The sequence below is a fragment of the Littorina saxatilis genome, unplaced genomic scaffold (assembly GCF_037325665.1).
Source record: "Littorina saxatilis isolate snail1 unplaced genomic scaffold, US_GU_Lsax_2.0 scaffold_3124, whole genome shotgun sequence".
NCBI classification, from domain to species: domain Eukaryota; kingdom Metazoa; phylum Mollusca; class Gastropoda; order Littorinimorpha; family Littorinidae; genus Littorina; species Littorina saxatilis.
The window spans coordinates 886-10,322 of NW_027128544.1; the positions used below are offsets into that span (position 1 = coordinate 886).

Sequence of the window (9,437 nt, forward strand, 5' to 3'; positions counted from 1 at the left end):
GGTACAGTTCTAAGAGCAGGGATTTATTTTATCTTTTTATTTTATGCAATTTATATCGTGCACATATTCAAGGCGCAGGGATTTATTTATGCCGTGTGAGATGGATTTTTTTTACACAATACATCACGCATTCACATCGGCCAGCAGATCGCAGCCATTTCAGCGCATATCCTACTTTTCACGGCCTATTATTCCAAGTCACACGGGTATTTTGGTGGACATTTTTATCTATGCCTATACAATTTTGCCAGGAAAGACCCTTTTGTCAATCGTGAGATCTTTAACGTGCACACCCCAATGTAGTGTACATGAAGGGACCTCGGTTTTTCGTCTCATCCGAAAGACTAGCACTTGAACCCACCACCTAGGTTAGGGAAGGTGGGAGAAAATTGCTAACGCCCTGACCCAGGGTCGAACTCGCAACCTCTCGCTTCCGAGCGCAATTGCGTTACCACTCGGCCACCCAGTCCAAGTCCAAATGGAGCAAGTCTTAAAATGGGAGTGAATTTACAGATGTTATGAACAAGAAGTCTGCGAAAACAGGGTCATTAATAGGAAGGAGTCTTAGATTGGGGTGTCTTAAAAGGGGCAGGGGTGGAGGCCACTGTAATGACCATGAAATAATCAAAATAATACTATCAGTCATCTTATTCTCTACCAAATTTCTAGAGGTCAAGACAATGATACAGATTATTTACTTGTGTCACTGTTAGTGTCATTCTATGAATAACAGACCGATAGAAAGAGAGCTCTGTGTCTTGTACCTGGGTTCGTGCTCAGTTGCTTGAAAATTGACTTGTCAGAGGTTCTTCTTCAGCCTTACACCAGCCTACAGCGGTAGCTTCTACTTCACCAAACTTTGTTCTGAAACAAAACAAATAAAACACATCTTCAGGGTCAAGCATATGTATCAAATCATGATCACACAATTAAACCTTCTTCTTTGGTCAGTACTATTGAAGATTTGTTAATTGTTTCTTGTTCACAAAATTGCTCCAGGGGCTTGCAACGCAGTACAATATATTACCTTACTGGGAGAATGCAAGTTTCCAGTACAAAGAACTTAACATTTCTTACATACTGCTTGACTAAAATCTTTACAAACATTGACTATATTCTATACAAGAAACACTTAACAAGGGTAAAAGGAGAAACAGAATCCGTTAGTCGCCTCTTACGACATGCTGGGGGGCATCGGGTAAATTCTTCCCCCTAACCCGCGGGGGGTTGTACAAGATAATGAAATAGAGTGAATTTTGAAGTGCATTCATAATTAAAGCCCAATCATGTGGTTTAACCTACCTAGTCTTGAAAAGCCTGTCCGAGGAAACAGATCAAGCACCCTTCCGCAGACCTTCCTGACGGAAGAGTCTTGGTTGTAACCGCTCACTTTCTAAAGTAGTCCATAAGCAGTTCCATGTGCCTATGTTATCACTGTAACCAGCTCCTTTGTGTACCTGTGATCTGGATGAGCTGCAACACATAAAACTTTCATATGAACACTATGTCAAGTATACCAGTTAGCATCCATCAAACACTGACTGACTGAGGAGCATCACAAGATCTGTTCTAAGGAGGTAACAACTATTGTCACAAAGTGTTTATGATACAGCTGCAGGCACATGGCACTGAGTGGTCAATTGGTGAGGGGGGGGGGGGGGGCAGAAGTTCTGCTCAGTCTTGTCTGCTGATACTACACTTTGTGGTGGTGTAAGGCAGGGAATCACACCCCAACCACTGGCCCCGCCCACCTGGTGTCGAGTGCCTGTGGATACATCAATCCCAGTCATGGCTGGCCCCCGGTTGACAACTGCCATGTACGTCATGTACGGGTACATTTACTTTGCAGTACAGATTAGTTTTCAATAGCAATGACATCATGGACGCACACCTGCCCAACGCAGACAAGGACAGCAAAATCAGGGACCAAACGTGATAAAGAGTAACTAATCGTCACAAACATCAAAATGCTTTGCATTTCTTGACCAGATAACAATCATTTCTGGGCAATTGAAGATTATTATTCCACCTACAGGCTATCACCCCCATGGCTGTTACTTGTAACACATTTCATTTCTTAAAATATGTTTTGTAAAGTAATACTGTAGTTAATAGATTTCTCTGAAAGGCACATTCCTTCTCATGAAAACAATTTGGCTCACCGTCTAAGATCTGGTCAGGCTTTAAAATGGGATAAGACATGATCTCTTAACTTGTTCACATACCCACAATGAACGGTCTGGTTGCTCTCTGCGCCAAGTGCGATTGTGTTATGAATAAATGCTGTAAAAGCTACAACTGTACTAGCTCATTTAAAAAAAAAAATCACAAAATGTCACTTCACCACAGCAAGCAAACAGTGTGTTTATTTCTGGTATAGAACAGACACACACATACACACACACACACACATACACCAAAGCAACACAAAAGCCCAAAACATGCCTACCATCTAAATGAGGAATCCAGTTCCAACTGTCTTCTGCCAATATAACACTGCCAGAGACACCATGGTGTAGAAAGTCAGTTTAAAGAGAGACTACCTGAAAGAAAAATGATACAATAATAATAAAACACCCAGTGCAATAGACATACTTGCTCGTTAAAGGCTTACTTTACCATGTAAAAACATTTTGCTTCACAGTCTCAGATCTTGTCAGGCTTTTACTTGGGATAAGATCATCCCTCTACTTGGACGAATAGCAACATAGATCAGCTTGAATGCTCTCTGTGCAGAGTGGTTTTTGTTTGTTTGTTAAAGAATTAGTTTTGTTAACAACACTGGTACCTTTTTGTGAAAATATTTCATCACATATTTTAACTCACCACAGCAAGCAGTCACTGAATATATAATTTTTTGTATGTGGCCAAGATGAGGGATTCCATGTTAAAGCATAGCCACATTATACTGTAGTGACAAGGCAAGTGGGCCTTTAAATTGTAAACTGATATATTGTGCAGACAAATGAACTAAGGCTTGTGAAGATCCATAATCCTGCTACACAAAGACACAATCATTCAGAGGTTGAAATTGCCAGGGTCATTTTCCATCCCCATGTAGCCTGGATTTAATTACTGGCATGTTTTTCAGTTAAAGAGATGTGTCACTCAGAATGACAGGAGATGGTTCACTCAATGCAGAGCATGATATAACATTGATTTCTTCATGCCATCTGATTTGCAGTTGAATTCACAGGGCGAGAAAAATTCTAGACTGTCCTCAACATTCTATGCTGACTGTAAATTGTAATTATATAATACATCCACCCTAGCTAACTGGTACACTAATCACTTGCTCTGGCTTACTTCTTTTTCCAACATAATAAATCTGTTATTTGTACTTTAGCCTTTTGTGGTAAAATATTCTCATTACCACCAGTTGCACTCACAAGCTATTGCACTAGTGTATTTTGGAAATGATCAAAGGACTTACTTGTGTTCTACAACAGCACCATGTCAGTGTTGCGGGAAGAATGAGGCAGGGCTTGGTAATAACTGAGACCTGCAAGTAAACAGAACATATTTAGAATCCCAGCATGTGTTATAATTTGTGTATATTTATATTATAAGGTCTTACAAGTTACATTGCAATAACAAACACACACACACACATGCACACACTCACTCAATGTGCTCTATGTGCTAAGAATAAGAGTGATTGTTTAATGAATTAACGCTGAAGAAGCTACTAGTTGCTTAAACACATTCATAGCAAAATGTCACTTGATCACCACATCAAGCACACTGTATCTTCATTTCTGGTTGTATACATTGTATGCAAGTGGAGGGATGATCTTATTCCATGTAAAATCCTAGCTCAGCTGATCTCTCTCAACTTGGATTCATACCAAAAATCAGGAGCCTGGGTGTTTCTGTTCAGTGGGCATTTCCCTATTTGTTTTATTTGAATGCATTTCTGAAAAAGAACACTTTCTCTGCATAGCCGTCAGGATGTTGGTTCCACCTTTAGGAATGTGTCTTAGTGGACGGACAATCTTATTCCATGTACATGTTCCATTCCTTCGTGCATTATGTGATTCTACTGTATTTTAGTCATAAACAATGACCTTACATTCTAATAAGAAGAGACTATTACCTTTCACCTCGGACGTGTCAACTCATATTTTGCCGCTGAGTCGGTGGACAGTTGCTGGAAACCGAGTCCGTCGTCACACTTCGGGCTTTGGCAACTAAGTTCACTTTGCGGGTCTTTCCCCTTGTAACACCATACTTGTTCGATCACAGTTTCTTTGTTCATCGGCCGAAGCAGGCCCCTCCTTCGCTCCCGTCTCGGCCACAGTTTCCTCAGTGCAGTCGGGCATGAGAGCCCGCCCTTGAACGCACTCTCCCCTGTACCGCATAGTTTTAAACCTCCCCACCTTTTTAATCTCCCTGTTTGCCGGAGCTAACCACTATCGGTAACAGTGACTCAACCGCAGGACTCTGAGACGTTCGCAAGAACCCAGTCCTCTTCGGAAGAAGATGATGATCAAAGATGCATTGCCGACGCCGGCCATGTTGAATTAGTGAAAACCGAAACGTGGAAGCGAAACTAACTTATCTTCGGGAATCAATTAGGAAAACTATATGTGTAGTAGGTAGAAAAATGGCATTTAATGAGACAGATAAAACTCGGATCAAATGAGAAAGAAAGAACTATCCAAACTTGCAAGCACAGCCGCGGTAGTCCTAAGTACGTACTGAAGTTCCCGATCCATGTTTTAGTCTAACCAGCGCTGTCTCTAGTCTATAGATGCGCAACAGGATAAGAGATACCCTGAGGTTATAAGTGATACTCCCACATACGTTGCACAAGCATAATTTAACGTTACCTTATGTACGGTCCAACCGGTGTGCAATGGGTGCTCTCTCTCTCTCTCTCTCTCTCTCTCTCTCTCTCTCTCTCTCTCTCTCATTTACACACACACACGCACGCACACAGAAACACACACACACACACACACACACACACACACACACACAAACTTTTTATCACTCTCCCTCTCTTTCTCTATCACATACCCGCCCCGCCCCCCTCCCCGCCTCAGTTTCTCTCTCTCTCTCTCTCTCTCTCTCTCTCTCTCTCTCTCTCTCTCTCCCTCTCTCTCTCTCTGTCCCTCTCTCTCTCTCTCTCTCTCTCTCTCTCATCTACTCCTTATCCCCTGCATTATACTCTCTCCACTCTATACATTGAGGCAAACCTTATCTTCTCAGTCTGTCAGAGTGTACAGTGTGGTGCTGGTGCCGAGTTCATACAGTGCTACCTCATCAAGACGCTAGCAATTACAACCCTGGCCCCCGTGTGTCAAAACATAGCCATCAACGGCGCTACAACAACAACAACACGCCACCGTCGTCGACAACTGATGCGTTTTGACTCGCTGATGCCTTTTGGCCGTGTTCTTGGCGTTTTGGATACTTCTGACACACTGTGTGTGTGTTTCTTGTGCTTCCATTCTCTCTATTTTCGTTCCCTGGCATTTCAGTTTTGGAAAAGAGAGGGGGGCGGGGGAGGGACAGAGAGATGGATTGAGAGAGGGTGGGAGGGGCAGAGAGGGAGGGAGAGAGAGAGAGAGAAACAGAGAGAGAGAAACAGAGAGAGAGAGAAACAGAGAGAGAGAGAGAGAGAGAGAGTTGCAATGTCTGCCTGTCTGTCCGTCTATCTGTCTGTCTGTCGGTCTGTCTGTCTAATGTCTGTCTGTCTGTCTGTCTGTCTGTCGGTCTGTCGGTCTGTTCGTCTGATCTTTTCAGAATATGTGTGCCGTATGTGTATGTGTGTGTGTGTGTGTGTGTGTGTGTGTGTGTGTGTGTGTGCGTGCGTGCGTGTGTGCGTGCGTGTGTGCGTGCGTGTGTGCGTGCGTGCGTGCGTGCGTGTGTGTGTGTGTGGGTACACCACCACCATCCCCACCACCACCACCTCCACAACCCCAGTCATACATGTCAGTCATCACGCACACCACTTTGACACGTGTCAAAAAAGCCTGTCACAACAGCGACACAAGGAACTTAGTCGATAAATATCGACAGGGGGCCGACAAATGGTTTAAATGGGAAATGTGTGTATATGGGTGTGGGTTTGAAACAAACAAACAAACCAACCCATGTGAACCCCGGGCCGCAGGCCTTCGATGTAGTGATTGAAAAAAAAGGATGTTCTCAAATGGTTCAATTCTCATTTGGTCTGATTCTCAAATGGTACCGGTATACTCCCCCCCCCCCTGGCCGCAGGCCTAGGAGTAAAATTTTTATAGACACTGACCTTCTTCCCAGGGGTCATTGACCCAGTTTTAGCTATGAGAGGTGGTTCGCCCAGAGGCTGTAGAGTATACTGGGGCGGTCTCTTTGATGTCTTGAGAGGAAACTTGGCCAGGGTAGTACATGCACCAGAACTGGTGGACACCAAGGACAAACATGAAATCGAAGCAGTTTGCTTTCAGAGAGAACGGTCGTCAGCAATTCAAACTTCTCTGTTTTCTTTTTTTTTTTAAATCTGACTTTCTTTGTGGCCCCCTGACTCCGCCCCCCTCCCTCTGTAAGGACCCCCCTCCACAAGGACCGATTTTTGTCAACATTTTAAAGGTCGCTAGAGAGGGGTTCCACTGTATGACCTAACCGCTACTGGCAGACGGCCTCAATCTTCACGCGCAAAGACGAGATTAATAGGTGCTCGGTTTTGGTATTTTGAATTACATTACATTAAACCTTTGTTGGGTTTCATGGTCATGGCAACAGCCATAATAATATTACATGATGTATAATATCATATTTCAGCATATGTGAATTACATGTCATCATACTAAACTGTCATACATTTTTATTCCTACATTATTCTGATTGATCACAACCAAACCTACTATCATTGGACACATCCAAATGCAAGCGCCTGTTCTTGACAATTTCTCTCTGATCTAAATATAAAATCAGTGCAATTTCCTGGGTCGGGCTTTGCCACAGACACTCACGGTTTGGCCTGTAGGTAAAATGTACAATGTATTTTCTGATTTGTGCACAATAGCTTTTTTTCTTTTTTCTTTTTTTTAACATAACAATGTTTAATGTCACTGTATGTTTAAAAGACCATGGTCATATTTGTAAAAAAAATGTTAAATTAGAGAATAAATAACATTTTGGTTCATGATTTTTCCTACACCTGTGCTAAAAATAAGAAATAAAAATGTCGGGTATATAAGTCACTCAAATACAGCTAGGTATGAATGGCTCGGTTTGAGTTTGTTGCAGTTGACCCTGCACAATGCGACATATCATGTTTTTGTTGAACAATTTTGACGTCACCCCTCCCATAGGGTGACGTATTTCACAACTTCCTGTGTTACACAAACTCTGTGATGACCAATTTTGACGTCACCCCTCCCATAGGGTGACGGATTTCACAACTTTCTACAGATGAACAATTTTGACGTCACCCCTCCCATAGGGTGACGGATGTCACAACTTCCTGTGTACACAAACTGATGACGTATTTCACAACAAAATGGCGCTGCCCATGGTCAACCTCGAAACTATCCGTATAGAATGGGGGCGTCCTCGCCCCCATAATAATAGTTTCGCCACCCTCATCACAACCACACACACAGAAGCTCAAAACCCAACGCACAGCGAAACTTTCCACCGATCTGACACGCAAAGTCACGGAACAATCCGAGCGGACACGAAACTTACTGACGAGGAGACCCGACATTTGACGAACGGCGGCGGAAAGACACGGCGGTATCGACGTGGTTGACAAAGCCGATCATTTTGTGTGACAGAAAACATCAAACGCGGTGACAGAGGCTGGTAATTAGGTGACCGCCGCCTGGCTATTCTGGTGTGTGCATGCACATCTTTTGTTCTCCTTTTATTTTTATTTTATTTGTGTGGGTTTTTTTGCAGTGCGAGAGAAAATGCTATTTAACGTGCACGCTTGTTTGAACTAAGTGTATGATGAGCTATTGTTAAATTTCAATTTGATCAGGTTTCTCTTTGGTTTTGGGGTTTTGTCATATGTCATTATGACGGTATTCAATGTCAGCGGAGACAGGCATATAATATTACAAAAAGGCTTGTGGTTAATATGTCTAATGATTCACAATTAAGTCCAGTCGGTTTACATCTCAGATTCACAGTTTCAAGCTGCTGTGCAACATGTGTAGATAACTTCTTCCCTTTTTACGTCACTATATTAGAGTAAAAAGACATTACAATTAAATATATTACAACACAATTCAAAAGTCATTACAGCAATACACAGTTCAAATCAAATATGAAAACAGACCAAAACATACACGACTATGCAACAAAATACAAGAGAAGGCGACACTTGGTTATTCAATGTTCGCCATTGATACAATGAAAGGTAATGCAATTTATAATTCATTGCTGTCTTCTTCTTCTTTGCCATCGTATTTACTTTCTTTCATCTATTGTGCTAATCGCTTGCAAGTAACCTCGATCTCCCCCCCCCCCCTCCCTCCTATAAAAAAAATCTCTCTCTTCCTATTCGCAAAAGGGAGGGGGGGAGGGGGCTCAATATAATTATACTTGTTTACCTGTGCCTGTAAGAGTAACACCGCTCTATTATGTTCTAACCAGTTGCAGAATTATGGGGAGGGGGGGGGGGGGCGAGAGATTACCAACAGCTGTGAATGCGCGGTGCGAATAATTTTAAAGGGATAGACTTCTTTAAATCCCTGTTGCTGGTTCTTTGGTGTCTTATCCTCCAACGGAGCACATGAAAGTGAAGTTCACATTCACTGTTAAAATTGGAACCTGTACCACTGTATAATTATTCACCGTTCAAAGTATAGACACGAATTATAGGAACTCGTCTGAACAGCATCCACACTTGGTAATACAAAGCGTGTCGACAGTAACGAAGCACATGAAAGTGAAGTTCACATTTACTGTTAAAATAGAAACTCGTACACTGTATTCAACGTTCAAAGTAGACACGAATTATAGGAACTCGATCGTCTGAACAGCATCCACATTTTTAATGCAAAGCTTGACATTATAACGAAGGACATAAAAGTGAAGTTCACATTCACTGTTAAAATTGGAACGTGTATAATTATACACTGTATTCACCGTTCAAAGTAGACACGAATTATAGGAACTCGTCTGACCAGTATCCATACTTATAATACAAAGCGTGTAAGTAACGAAGAACATGAAAGTGAAGTTCACACTGATTCACCGTTAAAATTAAAACGTATACACTGTATTCACCATTCAAAGTGACACGATTTATAGGAACTAGTCTGAACAGCACCCACACTTCTAATGCAAAGCTTGACATTATAACGAAGGACATAAAAGTGAAGTTCACATTCACTGTTAAAATTGGAACGTGTATAATTATACACTGTATTCACAGTTCAAAGTAGACACGAATTATAGGAACTCGTCTGACCAGTATCCATACTTATAATGCAAAG

At 42.1% G+C, this 9,437-nt stretch overlaps 1 long non-coding RNA gene across 1 annotated transcript; it reads right to left on the reverse strand.

The window, feature by feature from the left end:
* Positions 1–1,308: 1,308 nt before the first annotated feature.
* Positions 1,309–4,908, reverse strand: LOC138956898 (uncharacterized). The gene is made up of 4 exons (XR_011452857.1): positions 4,097–4,908; positions 3,434–3,502; positions 2,450–2,543; positions 1,309–1,473 (listed from the first exon to the last, which is right to left on the reverse strand). It is a non-coding gene; the product is annotated as an uncharacterized lncRNA (long non-coding RNA).
* Positions 4,909–9,437: the final 4,529 nt, after the last annotated feature.